Here is a 15,705-nt window from a genome sequence, read left to right as displayed (position 1 = left end):
CTGTAGCATGTGCCTTTCCCTTGCTCTATGCTCCAAACAGGGTACATTTTCAAATCTTGTATATCAGAAATGGAATGTCTAATATTGTGGGTTTTAACTCAATCCTTGTAGACAATAATTTGTTCTGGACAGCCTCTAACATTGCTCAGAGACACAGAAAATTGCTGCTGTCATGGTTTAACAGGAGAAAAACATGTTGTTGCCCGTGGTATCTTATGAATACCTGTGGGCCAATGGTTTAATGTTATTTAACACTTATGCAAATTCTGTTTATTTTCATAGAGTTAAAGGCAGTGTGGAGTGTATGTGGAGTTATCACTTTAAAAGAAGTTTATTGTGACTCTGGATTTCTGTCATACCGGTTTTAAGTATTTTCCTACTTTGTATTAAGGAAAAAAAAGGCTTTAATAGGATAAAATAAATCAATAGAAAGCACTCAGCTAAGTATGTTTTTCAGGCTTTCATCTTGTTGTTGGTGGTGAAAAGACAAATTGGAGAAAGCTTTTTTAAATTATATCAATGTGATTGATTGCCAGGAAAGGTATACAGTGGCCAGGATTCTATAATTTACTGTGCAAGACAATGCATATAATTGTCCTCCATGAAAATGTGTGAATTATGTAGTTATGTGGTCACTTTCAGTTTAAGAATTGAGAGAAAAATGTGTCTGACAGTGCAGTTTTGTTTCCATCACTTTTACTTTTCTGCTCTTTGTTGATGGCTTGTCCTGACTCTTGAAGCATTAAACCCAACTCCCAGCATTCTCAATGTTTGAGGAAAATATGACTGTGTAGTCTCTGTAAAGCTAAGGTGGCATATTCATATAGATGAGGATTCACTCTGATTAAGATAAAATCAGTATCTGATATCTGGGGAAATGTACACCCTCCCACAGAATCATTCAATGGTCTGACTTGGAAGGGACCTTAAAGATCAACCAATTCCAACCACTCTGCTATGCACAGGGATGCCACCCACTAGACCTGGTTGGTCAAAGCCCCATCCAGCCTGGCCTTGAACACTGCCAGGGATGGGGTATCCACAACTTTTCTGAGTAACCCAGTGTCCCCCACTATGGGAAATAATTTCTTCTTAACACCTAACCTAATTTTTTCTTTTAGTTTGAAAGTGTTCCCCTTTGACTTACCACAATCTGCTTATGTAAAATATCTCTCTTCCTCTTTTTTATAAGAACTCTTTTGGCATTGGAAGACTTCAATGAGTTGTCCCTGTAGCATTCTTTTCTCCAGGCTGAACATCTCCAGTTCTGTCAGCTTGTCTTTGTAGAAGAGGTGCTCCAGCCCTCTGATCATGTTGGTGACCCTCCTCTGGACCTGCTTCAGTGGGTCCACATCTTTCTTGTGCTGAGGAGTTCAGAGCTGGATGCAGTTACTCCAAGTGGAACCTCATGAGGACAGAGCAGAGGGGTAGAATCACCTCCCCTGACCTGCTGGCTACTCCTCTTTTGATGAAGCCCAGGATCCATTTATCTGCCTGGGCTGCAAGCACACACTTCCTGGTCATGCCCAACTTTTTATTCATGAGAACCTCCAAGCTCTTCTCCTGAAGGATGCTTGCTATGTGTTCTTCTCCCAGTCAATATTTGTGTCTGGGATTGTCCTGTCCCAAGTATAGCTTGTACTTTGCCTTGTACTTTCTCCACTTCTTGAGGTTCTTTTGGACTTCCTTCTTGAGTTTGTCCAGATCCCCCTGGGTGGCCTCCCATCCTTCAGGTGTGCCAGTTGCACTGTTCAGCCCCATGTCATCTGCCAAGTTGTTGGGTGTGCACTCAATCTCATTGTCCACGTCATTAATGAAGATATTGAAGAGCACCAGCCCCAAGACAGATTTCTCACCAGCTTCCAGATGGGCACTGACCACAACTCTCTGGCAGATTCTGACAATTTATGACATTTCTTGTTCACTGAATAGTCCACCCTTCAAATCCATATCTCTCCAACTGGAGATAAGGATGTTGTGTGGGACTGTGTTAAAGCCCTCACAAGGTATTTGTATTATTATAAGACAAACACAAAAAAACGGATTTTTGTTTGTTTCATCATAGTGAGTTTGTTTGGTTTATTTTGTTTTGCTTTGCTTTGTTTTCTCTCCCACAACTGAATTTTCCTTGTTTGACTTTGACATAGGTTGAGTTTTGCTCTTTTCCAGGACCAACTTAAAAGTGACCAGGGAGCAATCTGATAAATTCAAATAGAAGACATTCAATGTCAACATTCTAGTGTTGCCTTGAACAGGAGAAAGTGGACATTAGGTTTGGAAAGAAGGACAGAGTGATAGAGCATGATGATTTTCCACTGTGCATGAAAACCAGCCACATGTCAGCTTTTAATGGAACATCTAATGAAGTTAAGCTAAAAGAGAGCTTTAAAAGGTGCTTCATTCTTTCAGCAGCTGAGTATTGGGAGTGAAGATGTTGAGATTCAGGAAAAACTTCTGGTTTAAAGCAGCTGGGAGGACAAATTGTGGTTACAGCAGCAGTCAACAGCTTGTTTTTACAATAATCGATATCATAATATTGCAACTGCCCTCTATTATATAGGACAGGTATCATGCAGTTCCTTCACTTAGAAAAGCCCACTTTCTATAACAGAAGGAAAACTAAATGGCAAAGAACAACCTGAGATGACAATGTAAGCAGGACAATATCAGCAATGATACCTCACTGATACACCACAGACCCATGTCAAACATATGCAGAGAAACCCCACAGAAGAGGCCTGTTGGGTTGTCCAGCTCTCGACAACTAGTGCCACTGGTCATCGTCTCCTCCTGTCCCCTTGACTCAGGCAGTTTCCCTGCAGCATCTAGCAAAGCTGTATCTGAGAATTTCACAAACAGCCTTCTTCCTCTCAAGTTATACATAGTGGCAGATATTAGAATATAATTTAAGCATAACTCTGTCAAACTGTATTTAGTGCCTCAAAATGGAAAAAACAGAGCAAATCCTTTCAAAGAATGTTTCAGTTTTATAGAAAAAACCAACAAACTGAAGCCTTTATTTCCTTTTGCCTCCTGCAAAGAGTGTGAATGTTTCAATTCTTGCACTTGAATAAATCCTGAAATATGCTCCCTACATATGCCGCTTCATGTACTATGCCAAGTGCAGTAAAATATTATAACTCGTTCGTCACCCATTATACAGTGAGTTGGTTGTTATAGCAAACCATTATAGGCTTCTCTACATATGTTCAAGAGGACAGTAAACAAAGCAGAGTGGCAATCTGAATCCCATTCCTCTTGAGAGCCTTCCAGTCTGCACTTCCAGTTAGAAACAACCTTACAGTAGGTGCCAATGAAAGGTGCAAGACCTTTGTAATAGTCAAGTTATATAAAATATCTTCGTGTAAAAGAGAAGCTGGGCAGAGATCACCATCAGTGACACTTAAGAGTTCAGTGAAGTTTCCATATTGTGGAAATGGTACAAGCTGCTGTGGCTTCAGTGATGTGATGTTATCTTTAGATTATGAGTGTAACTCAAAACTTGATGCTTTTTCTACACCTCTTTCTTCTCTGTACAGAGCTTTCTGCCATCTTGTCCTGAGTTGTAGTGTAGTATGTACACAAAGTATTTATTCAATCGCCATCTTCATGAACTGTTGAAACCAAATGGGGCAGTGCTCTAGTGTTTCCAGGCCCTCTGCCTTTGGGCTGTCTTCTCTTAATGGCCCATCAACGCCTTGCCCATGACTCACAGGTAACTCCCTCCAGGGGTTATCTCTGTTTAATGGGCCATCAAGGACCCACTTCACACTCATCATCCCATTGTGAGATGCTCCGCTCAGGAGCGGGGAGCCAAGCATTCTCACCTGGATATAATTTGGGATTTGGAACAGTGCAAGCAGCCCTTACCCACTGGATTCCCAGAGGACCAGAGCTACCAGACCTTTCTACAGGATCACTGCTTCAGGAAGAACATCTCATCTGGACTGTTTCCACCACCCTGCTCAGGTTGTATTCTGACTCTGTCAGTGGTCCTTTGTGTTATTGCATTTGTTTTATTTTATTTTTTACCTTTTTACCTTTCTTCTTATTAAATTATATGTCTGACTTGGAGCCTCTAACTCATTTTGCTTTTCAAACCACGACACACCTGCCACTGAATGTGATGTTACGGTTTAGAAATCCTGTTTGAATTGCTGACAAGTTAGCCAAAACATAGCCAACTGCCCAGCCTCACAGACACTAATTGCACCCATAGTTCAAGCTGTACAGCAAGTATGATCTAGTAAGACTTCTCAATGAATCGCCAACTCCATAACAAGCTGCTATCCATGTAAATTGTTTATAGCAATAAACAGAATTCAGTGGAGGAATCCATTTCTACTCCTTGTGCTGACTGTGTACTTAGTCAGCATCTATTATGAAGTCTGGCTGTGCTTTGGGGAATAGTCCTGGTGAGGTTGATTGCTGTTGTATCCCTGGATGACTTCAGATAAATCATGCAGCTCCATCTGTGCCTCAGTGAAATAGCACTCTGGAAAGCTTACATTTCTTGTATGTGCCTGAATACCTGTGATCATCTGTGCCACAAGAAATGATATTTAAAGTCCCCTGAAGCAATAACTGAATGTTGCAGGAATAAACTGCTCTCAGCAGAATAGCTCTCAGCATGTCTATACCATCAGTTAAGTACATGTTCTCGAGACAGATTTCCTCACAACTGCACATTATAAATCCCCCAACTTCCACTTATTATTGCTCATCCGAGGCAAGGCTTGGTGTTTTCTGCACATGGGGCCCATAATTATAGGGTAGGTTTCCACTGCAGTGTCCTGAAGAGACTGAGAGGGTGAGGGGTAATCTCTTACAGCTCAGCTTTCCCAAGTCAAGCACGGATGCTTTGGTTCAAGGCTCCAGCCAGCAGACTTGACCAAACACACCCCCATGTTCTCCTCTATCAAGTGGAGACAGAATTCAGAATGTCCAGCAACCTGAGCCTAGCTGCTGCAAACTTGGTGTTAGCAAGAGGAAATTGAAAGATATTTGGAAAATGGTAGGAAAATATTTAAGTGGGGAAAAAAAAGAAATTTCAATATTGTGAATGTTCTATATTTCAGTCTTGTGCAGAAGTGTAGTTGTGCACAGCTTTAAGGCTTCACCACGTACCTCATTCTAAAGTTTGAGATTCTGGGACATGTTTTAAATGCCGAGTATTTATTACTGCCTTTCTATGTATTGTCTGCAACTGTTTAAAAGGAACAACTAAGAAAATAAGTTGTTAGACTGTGACCCAGAACTTTGAAGTAGCAGGCAGCAGATAACTACCACCTCCCTGTGTGTTCCCACTCCTGTGGAAAACTAGACAGAGAAAGCAATATGACTTGAAGAAAAAAAAGTTTAAAAATCCATGGGATTATTTCCAGCTTTATCAACTCCTTGGTCTGGTTCACAGCAAAGCCTCTCAGGCAGCTGTGCCAACACTACTGAGGAGATAATGTGCTGTGACAGGAGTCGCTGGCGCTGAAGGCTTTGTTTTATGAAATTGGTCTCAAGTCTGTCTACATTTTGAGCAAAGATGAACTCTAAAAACCTCTGGTCTTTTAAATGATCAGTGAAAGAAGTCCCACTTCACAGGGAGCAGGGTATTAAAAGGAGGGACTGTAAGTGAGGGATATATTTTTAAACTTGTAACTCTTGTTTGATTAGCTGTTATTTGGTTGATTATCTGTGAAGTTTTGGTCAATTAGTGATCAATTTTACATTTGTAACTGATTCCTATCAGTGCCCAGTCTTGTTTCCAGCTTCACTTAGCTTCCAGCTTCACTTCCAACTTCACTAGTAAAATGCAATTTTACCATCTGTTTAGAATGCTAAGTTGCAATTGCATAAGATGTTCTTATAATTTAATTTCATAATGATATCAAAAGTTTATAATTACATCCCATTTTGACTTGTGGTATATATTTTGAGTTAGAATGGTAATTTCTAAATTGAATAATGACAACTCATACTTAAAAGTGAAGAGAAAATAAAACAAATATAAATACAAATTAAACAATTGGGATTTCATGCACCCTCAGCAAGTTTGCTGATAACACCAAGCTGTGTAGTGCAGTTAACACACTGGAGGGAAGGGATGTCATCCTCAGGGAGTTTGACAGGCTCAAGTGGCTCCATATGAACCTCATAAAGTTCAACAAGCCAAAACGAAGGTCCTGCACTTGGGCCAGGACAATCCCTAGCACAAATACAGGCTGGATGGACAAGAATTTAGAGCAGCCCTAAGGAGGAGGGCTTGGGTGTATTGGCAGATGAAAAACTCTGAGTCACTTGGTGCATCACAGCCCAAAAAGCCAAACATGTCCTGGGCTGGATCAAAAGCAGTGTGGCCAGCAGGGCAAGGGAGGGGATTCTTCCTCTGAAACCCCACGACAACTACTGCATCCAGCCTGGTGTTCCCTAGCACAAGAAGGGTATAGGCTTGTTAGACTGAGCTCAGAGAAGAAACACCAAGAAAATCTGAGGGCTGGACCAATTCTCATATGGAGACAGGCTGAAAAGGCTGGGAATGCTCATCCTGAAGAAGAGAAGGCTCTGGGGAGGCTTTGTAGCAACATTTCAGTAGCTAAAGGAGGCCTGAGAGACAAATGGAGAAGCACCTTTGAGGTGGGTATACAGTGACAGCGGAAGGGGGACTGACTTTAAACTGAGAGTACATTTAGATTAGATTTAGGGAAAAAACCCCCACACTGTGGGAGTGGGGAGGGATTGGAACAAGTTATCAAGAGAAGCTGTGGATGTCCCATGCCTGGAAATGTTCAAGGCCAAGTTGGATAGCGATTTCAACACCTTGATCTAGTGTGTGGCATCCCGCCCATGGCAGAGGGGTCCTTTTCGACCCAAATCATATTATCCTTCTATGTTTCTACAAAAAGAAAAGACAGTGAATGCTGGTCTGCAGGCCCATTGCTGAAGCCTTTGTGTTTTTTCCTATCAGGTGTCATCTGGTTGATACCTGAATGTAGTTCAGTTTAGCTAAGAGTAAACAGCCTAGAGAGCTCACCCTCCACCCTTTAGGCTGCAGCACAAGGAGTGTTGCTGATGAGCAACAAGAGAGCTTTTTGTGCCAGTGATAGATGCTGTATTTTGTCCTCAGCCACTGGTCTGAAGAGCAAGTGGTAGCTTTTGCAGAAGCAGCTGCCAAAAATCAGCCAGCAGACAGAAGTTCTAACCTGTGTTGAACCCACTTTTTTGGTCAGTTGTGCTTTGTGTCTGAACTGTCTCATCTGATGCTTTAATCCCACCTTGCTCCACTTTTTCAAAGACAGTAGAAGTGAGCTGTCTTTCTCTTTTTCCTTCCTTATTTCCTTCTTTCTCTTTTGCCTTTTTCCTAAGTCACAGAGCTCCAGCAGGAGTTCTTCAGGCACTTCACTGTGTGAAACTTTAACAGTGGTTGGTAGTGGAGACTTTTGTAAAAAAGAAGCAGTGCTAAAAGCTTTTATTTTCATTCAGGGCTCCAAAGAAAGCATGCAAAGGATTTAAAGGGGCCTCAGATCAGATGAATTTCTAGGTCAGACTCTCAGGTGCCTTGCACCATCTGTGTTCATGTACACCAAAAGGCCTCGCAAGCACTTGCATTGTATTCTTACATTGCAGGGCAATAGTTGGTCATCTGTTGAATCACAAAGCTGAAGGCTTTTCTTATATCTGTGATATAATAACATATACTATTCTAATACATAAAATGTAATATATAATAATATAATATAGTATAATATAATATATATTATATATATATATATAATTCTGATATAATAATACAGTAACTTAGGCACTGGGGCAGTGCCCTTACCTTTCTGCACTCAATGGCCTGAATTTTACTGAACATGGAAACCATTCAGGAACAGAAAAGCTCTCCTCAATATTCTCTCTCCTCTTTTATTCTCCCTTCACATTCTTATTTCATTCCTTAGATATAACTTTTGCTATGAACTACTTGAGGGACGAGAACTGTCATGTATGAATTTTTTCATGTTTTCTGGTTCAGACCTGTGCTACAAGTGGAGGCAATGAAGGATGTTTAATATAGCAATATGACATGATGGGTTGCTAGTGTATCCTCTGGGCATACCATATGGTGAAGTTTCCCTACAGCTTCCTAAATGATCTAATTGTTTTATAACTCCTGCTGAAAATGTCTACCTGAACAGGAAACTGTTTACAAAAGAACAGGAGGGCAAGAAGAGAAAACTGGGGCAAGTGCGTATGTGTGTGTGTGTGCCTGGTTCTTCATTAAGGAATATTGCAGGAGTGTGTGTGGTTTTGATTCATTTATTTGTAAAATTCCCAAACTAATTTTTTCAAGTGAAAAAATCAAGATAAAAATTGCTGATGATATATAGCAGGCAGCAGAAGGGAAGGCAAAGTAAAAAGTGCACTAAGGAGATAATAAGTATAATAAGTACTTGTCTGCACATTTTGAGCCCAAGGCCTAAACTATTTGCATTAGTACAGATTCTTGAGTTCAGCTTAATTAAGTTTGCATAAGCAATAAACAGTCGTATAGATCTTTTTACTTCTGTAGTGCTTTGCAGAAGATATGAAAATAATTTTTGATTGTTTGGTTATTCAACCAAATGGTCTTGCAACAATTACCTGGTCTTATATAAAATTCTCTTTCAGTTAGGAAGCTCCACAATTAAGCTTCTGTAAATTACTAAAACAGGCAAAGTGTATGCCTTGTAGTCTTCCCTTTAGCTCTTCCAATAATTTCCTGTCTTTAATGATTCTTTGTGTGTAACACTGAGACTGTGTCATAGGTTTTGTTCTGGCAGGCTTCCTGATTTCTTCCTTGTACTCAAAAGGATCCTGATCCACTAACATCAATGCAATTCAAACATTTTTGTAATGAATTTTGGAATTCTCACAATTTTAAAATTTACCCTTTATGCTGGTTTCTGGTCTTCTGGGTCATGTTCCCACTATTCTTGGTAACAGTATTCTCATCCAAGTCCATCTGTGTCCTCATTGTTTTCAACCATGCTATACACCTGGCTCTGAGCAGAGTGGGGCTAATCAGAGCGTGAGTTGGGTTTGGGAGTGAGCTGTACAAAAATACTTCTAAGTCCTGCCACCCTTTCAGGACATTTGTCTTAGTAAGGAAAGGTCCCAGTAGCTCTTTCAGGCTGAAAGTTCTCTCCTCAGCAGAATCAGCTGCCTATTGCCTAAAAGCTTTTATTATTACTTGTCAAGATCCTAATTCTCACCTCATTCTACATTATTTGCACATGACAGGCCTTATTCTTCATTCTTCTGTAGCCCTTTTTTTTTTTTTTTGCCATATAAATGTACTATTAAGTCAGCCTATTTCCCCAGCTGAAAGCACTCATGGCATGAGGCTCTGATTTATGTCTATGTCAGAGGGACTTTGGAAATCTTAGAATTTGGCCAGACAGAGGGGACTTACAGACTCACATTCTTCCTATCTTTTCCTTTCTTGTGGTGAGCAGTATCTTGTCTGGACAGGGAACAAGTGTTATTCATGGTTAGGATGCTATTTAGAGGAGGAAAGACACACAAAGCAATGCATTTTTACAGCTTCTATGTTTGTTTTTTCTACTTGATTTAGTACTCAGATTTACTGATACAGAACCAACTCCCCTTTTTATTGTATCGCTTGATACAAGTTTTCCACACACAACATCATTAGGTTTTAAATTTCCAGATGCGTCTATTTCCATAGTAGGATAACTTGAACTGACATAATGTCACTCTGATATTGATTCACAATAACAGTGTCACAAAAGTTGTCATTATTCTGGCATTGCAATATCATCTTTAACACTTTCCAGGTCTTTTTGAAGCTGGTTTTCATTCAAAGAAAATTAAAACTCATAGGAATGTTTCTGACCATATATCCCTTCCCTATGTCTTCCACATTAGTTGTTTTGGAGCATGGATCTGTAAAGGATACACACAACCCAGAAACCCACACAAAAATGTTCTGGAGGGCTCATGTCCGATGGCGTTTTCCCTTCTTTCTTCTTCAATTTTATCAAAAGTCTTCTTGATTCACATATACATTAACCAAAGTGTTCCCAATTAGAGTTTTAAGGTTTATATTATCATAAAATTTAGGATGTGTAGCTGAATTAAAGTACGGTACAGCTAACACAGGGAGGCAGAAGGTCCAGAGATGCCTTGCTTTATTAACTTCTTTCATTACATTGTCTTTGTCTCCTGCTACTCCCCAATGCTATTAACATGAAATTTTAACCATGAGTTACTTGTACAGACCAGAGAAATAACTTGTTGCAAATGTAAGAATGTTTTACATAATCACATCTGCCCTTCTTTCCAGCAAAATCATTTTATTCCTAGGAGTGTGGAATGTGCCAAACAACGCAGAATCATAATATTTTTAACTTCTATTATGGATATAGACACTAAAGTGAAGGTGGCATGGCCTCAAGGAAAAAAAAATGAACCCCAGACTCGCATTCTTCAGCTGATGAGTCACAGCTCCTTTGAGAGGGTCTGAAGAGCTACCAGAGGCACTGTGAAGCACTGAAAGTTTTATTACAAATCTAAAGCAAAGAACATTTCACTCTCTGTTCCTTTGCACACTGTTAGCTTTCACAGGCAAGAGTTCTCTGTCAGCTTCCTGATTTGGTGATATAATTTTTTTTAACTCTGTCTGTGATATAATTTCACCTATATTTTTATAAAAAATGTGAAGTTTTTGGCTGGAGTATGAGATAAGGAGATTTAGGCTCCTTATACACTAAGGGGAATTTAGTTACTTTGCATGCTTTTTCCCCAAACCCTAAGGTACAGATAAGGTTATGATTGTTCCCAAGTGGTTGCCTCATGAAAACCTGTACGATGTACAATATCTGCAGGATTAGAAAGTAGACTCCATGGGTAGTGGCTCACAAGGTGTCCCAAAGCATTCTTCCTGCTGATCTGGAGCGTTCTTTTTTGGAGGATAGGGACACATTACTTCAAGTGTCAAAGCTTCAACAGGAAGGAGTGAGAACAACCTCGTTCAAGTTATCCTGTATTCTGATGGAGTCAAGGAAGGGGCCAATGCTCAGACTCTCTGTGTGACCCTATTGCTTCCTCCAAAACTTTTGAGGTGACATTAATTTTCAAAAAATTTTCAAATAATTGAAATTTTCTTCTCAACAAGTTGAATATTTATTGACAAGAATTAATGAAACGAAAATGAAGGAAACTTTATTGTATTATAGCTGTTAAATATAAGATGGACAAACATTAAGCTGCTTGCTATCCACATTGATGACACTCCACCTGGAGTACTGAATCCAGCTCTGGAGTCCTCAGCACAAGAAAAACTTGGGCCTGTTGGAAAGAGTCCAGAAGAGGATCACCAAGATGATTAGAGGGATGGAACACCTCTCATCTGAGGAAAGGCTGAGACAATTGAATTTTCTCATCCTGCAAAAGAGCCATCTTAGGGCTGGCCTAACTACAGGCCTTCTGATACCTGAATGGAGCCTACAGGAAAGAAGGAGAGGGACTTTTTACAAGAATATGTAGTGACAGGAAAAAGGGGAATGAATTTAAGCTAAAAAAAGAGTAAATTCAGATTAGATATTAGCAGGAAGTTATTGGCCTTGAGGTTGGTGAGGCAGTGCAACATATTGCCCAGAAATGTTGTGGATGCCCCATCCCTGGAAGTGTTCAGGACCAAGTGGGGCCCTGAGCAACCTGGTCTAGTAGGAGGTGTCCTTGCCCATTGATGATCTTAAAGGTTCTTTCTAATACAAATCATTCTATGACTCTAAAAGTGTTTTATAAGAAGTAGCATTTTGAGTGTTAAGTTTGGCAAATAATCTGAAACACAGTCCAAACTGTTGCAGTGACCTTGCCAACTGATTGAAATGCTTTGGCATGCTCAGAGAACCCCATTTGTTTCAAGCAATTGAATGTTTATCAGTGTGGCAAGAAAGAAAGACAACTTACTTTTTCTTGTTTTGAACAAGAGAGGAGGAGGCAGGACTTAAGTTGATCATAAATATGCGGTTACTTTCCCGTAATACAGAAATCAAAGAATACTACAGGTGGGAAAGAATAAATCTAATTCTAATTTAAATGCAACTGATTTTTCTGAATTTCAATAGCTCAAAACTTTCTCAAATGCCTTTAAGTATGATGATGTCACATTATGTCAGACTGGAGGGTCTGGGAGCTGAATTCAAGATCCTGATTGTTGGAATTCAGTGCTGTTGAAACTCATGTATGAGCTGAAATGGGGATGAGTTATAACAGCCAAAAGTAATTTCTGAAAAAGGGAAAATTTGGTTTCATGTTTGCTGCTAGTTCTTTCTAAATTTTCAGCATTTAGGGTTATGCCACATCTAGAGCAATGCACTAGATTATTGGAGCTACTGAGGAAGGCCAGCTGTAGTGACAGTGACTTAGGCTAACTATAACTTTTTCAGATCTGACTGTCTCACCCAAAATAAGGAGAGTGACAGAAATGCTTGAAGGAGGCAGCCTATCTCCACCAAAACACTTCAAAATGGTTTTTTGAAGGAAACAGTATCATAGGAAGCATAAGCTTAACTATTGAAATTGTTCAGAGGAAAGGCATTGGAGAAAATACTTTACATGAAAGATGTAAAGATCAATTGTTCCTTTCTAAGCTCTCAGGCACCTAAGCTGTTGTTTAAAGAAGACTTAAAAATTACCTAGTCCGACATTTCATCACTTATGCTTTATTTATTTAGACTGCTAAAATATTCACTGATACATCTCTTCTTCCATTTCCAACAATTCTTTAAAAAGTTAGGCTTTTTATAAATAAAATATGAGACTTATTTTTGATGCCTTAGTGTAGGTGGTGAGTCCTGGATAAAGAGATCAAGCTGAAACCCATCTTGTTCCAGTGTAGCCTGTTATTCTTCAGCTAGAAATAGATTCTATTTATTATTATAAGCGTATTGCCATATTATAAAAATATGTTGTTATTATTATTATTGCCCTTGCAAGCTGTTGCTCAGTGGAGTGCCAGACTGGGTGTTTTAGCAACCCAAGCTGTCATCAAGCTTAGAAAAGCCAAGGATAGATATTCAGACGCACATGGCTTCTATCTTGACACGTGAATGTGGGGTCGCTGACAGCCACATTCCTGCAAACTGTTAGGATGTGCTAATTGATAGCAGCCAGAAGCAGCCCAATTTCTGTAAGCAAGGAAATGAGAACAAGCTGTCATTACAAGTATTGAAATGTTTACACTGCTGGATAACTTTAATGGCTAAAGCAACTCGTTTTCTCTGTGGTTTGGAGGTGCATATTTATATCTGCAGCTTGTAATTACAGCTTGTTCTTGCTGTAAACATAACACCCCCCCCTCTCTCTGAGCTGTCACAGGAAGTTTCACAAGTGAAACAAAGATTGCAAGTAACATATTGGTAATTTAATGAGTTTATTACTTAAATATTAGAGGAGATACAGCGGTGCACTACAGATGGAAAGTTTGTGGAAAAAAGGGTGTTTTCAAAACGGAAGTTTGATAGGTCTGCAGCAGCTTATCAAAATGAGCATTATGGTGAGAGATAATGTTTTAAAGGGCTCAAAATACTAGTAGCTACTAAAGGAGAATAGTATAAACACTAAATCAAAATTATATTATGCTGATTTATTACTAGCAGCAGCTCAATTTCTCCTGTGTAATGTAGTACAAAGCAGCTGCAGCTGCTGGTTACTAGTTTATACTGGCCAGGGAACAGCTAACAACCTCTAATTGCAGCAATGGCTTAGCTCCCATGTGATGGGTGAAAAATGAACTAAGTTCTTCCTGATAATTAGGTCTGATTCTCTCTTCCTTACTCCCTAGGAGAGGAGTTGCTAGTATCAGTCAGAGGTGGTAGCTTTTCCTCTCTTGAGGACAAGAAGTTTTACAAAGGCAATGAAACCCAGAAAAGGTCAGGCTTTCAGGGAGCTTGAGAAAATCTGACTTAAAATCAAGAGGCTCTTTCAGTGGGCAAGTCAGAGCACCTGTGTTTCAGAGCCTCCTCTCAACTGCACTTCTGAGAGCATGTTTTCCTTCTAAAGGGACTGCTCAGAATATTTGCATTCCTGGGTTAAAGAAAACCTTTTTAAATAGTCTCACCTCACACTGGATTCACTACTGTGACACCTTGATTAATGTTCTGGTTTATTCTTTTTGATCTTAATGAAAAAAAGCAGATTTCTTCTAAGAACGCAAATTTAACTCTTTTCCAGGCAAAGAAATTATTTTGTCTTTGAAAGCACAACACTGATAACAAATGGCTCAGTAGGCTAGAAAGGAACAGGTCTCTGGGCTTCATTCCTTCAGCAAGCTGCCTTGCACTTTGGGAGATGAGCTGATGCAGAAATTATAGAACTAGTCTGACACTTTTTCACCCTCATGATGGAGTAAGCAGCCTTGGCTTGTGGCTCATTAGTCAAAGGCTGCATGCTCTGTTACTGATCCCCTGTGTGCTGTGTTGCATCTTACAAGTGAAAGGCTGCAGTAGAATTGTGTGCTTATTTCATAAATGAGTGACAAGTACATCATGCTAGACCCAGAGTGATACTGTACTCTGTGTGGCAAAACACATAAGTCAACTGGTTCAATGGTAGTTGGGCTCCCAAATGTGCAGAGAGTGGGTACTAAGATCTTCAAAAGTCTCTCTGCAAGTTAAATACATTCCCTAAAATTAAAGAAGAATCAGAAAAGTATGTTAGGTAATTAGTTGTTTTTTTTTTTTTTTTTTTTTTTTTTTTTTTTTTTTTTTTTTTTTTTTTGTTTTTTTTTTTGTTTTTTTCAGTTTTTTGCAATTTTGGGCACCAGATTTCCCAGAAATCTTACTGTAATGCTAGGCAATAATGTCCCAATCAAAGCATTAAGAATAAAGTTTTCTCTTAGTTCTTTTCCTTACTTGCCATTGGTATAGGATCCCTTGATGCTGGCAGAAAAGGAAAACACATTTATTTAGCCAGGGTGTCTGAAACCAAGAAAGGGAAGAACACTTCTACATGAGCATACAACACCTAAATCTGAGAAATCTTCATTGCAGATCATGGATTCTAAAAAGCTAAATATATAGTTAAAGTAGCAATGTCTCTTCTTGAATTGTTAAAACAATACAGCTGAAAAATGCTGTCTTCCAAAAAAACCCACCAAACTCATTGACAGTAGTCATCTTTGAATATCAAACATTTCTAAATAAAAGCTATGTTTTTAAATACAGAACTTTTTCATTGTAAGAAAAGTATTCTGGGTTCCATATCTCTTTGAAAAATTCAGCAAATATTTGGCTTTCATTTGATTTTTTTTTTCTCCTTCTGTAAACCCATGGTTTTAGGTGGTCTTTGGAAAAAATTTAACTTGAAGCTGATGAAAAGCTGTGCTGCCTTCACGGTATTATAGCGTGCCTCAAAATGAAGTGAATTCCTACATAGCTTCTAAAATTGAGGGCTTGGAGCACTGGGATGTAAAAATTGAGGATGCTCTGCCAGAGAGATTGGAGTGGTTGGCAACATTTGTGTAAGGAGTAGCTGATGATTTGGAGTAGATGTTTTCTTACTTGTTTTAAAGATTACAGCTGCTTTCACCACAGTTCTTGTGAAGGACTGTTAAGTCACTTACTGATATCTTATGGGATGAACTAGCATGAAACTCTATTCTTCAATGTCTTTCTTCCTTTTAGGCAGATTTCAGGAATATGGATAATTTTTTTTCCCCAAAAC

General features: G+C 39.3%; 1 long non-coding RNA gene across 1 annotated transcript in view; it reads left to right on the top strand.

Moving 5' to 3' along the window:
* Positions 1-14,768, top strand: part of LOC310907700 — a 303,753-nt gene extending 288,985 nt beyond the window's left edge. Inside the window, exon 2 of the long non-coding RNA XR_014589695.1 lies at positions 14,709-14,768. This is a non-coding gene — a long non-coding RNA (uncharacterized lncRNA). The remainder of the gene's footprint in view (positions 1-14,708) is intronic.
* Positions 14,769-15,705: the final 937 nt, after the last annotated feature.

The sequence above is a fragment of the Zosterops lateralis genome (assembly GCF_965231275.1).
Source record: "Zosterops lateralis genome assembly, chromosome: 3".
NCBI lineage: Eukaryota > Metazoa > Chordata > Aves > Passeriformes > Zosteropidae > Zosterops > Zosterops lateralis.
Note: the sequence above shows the minus strand (reverse complement) of the source record. Positions and strands in the feature narration are given on the sequence as shown.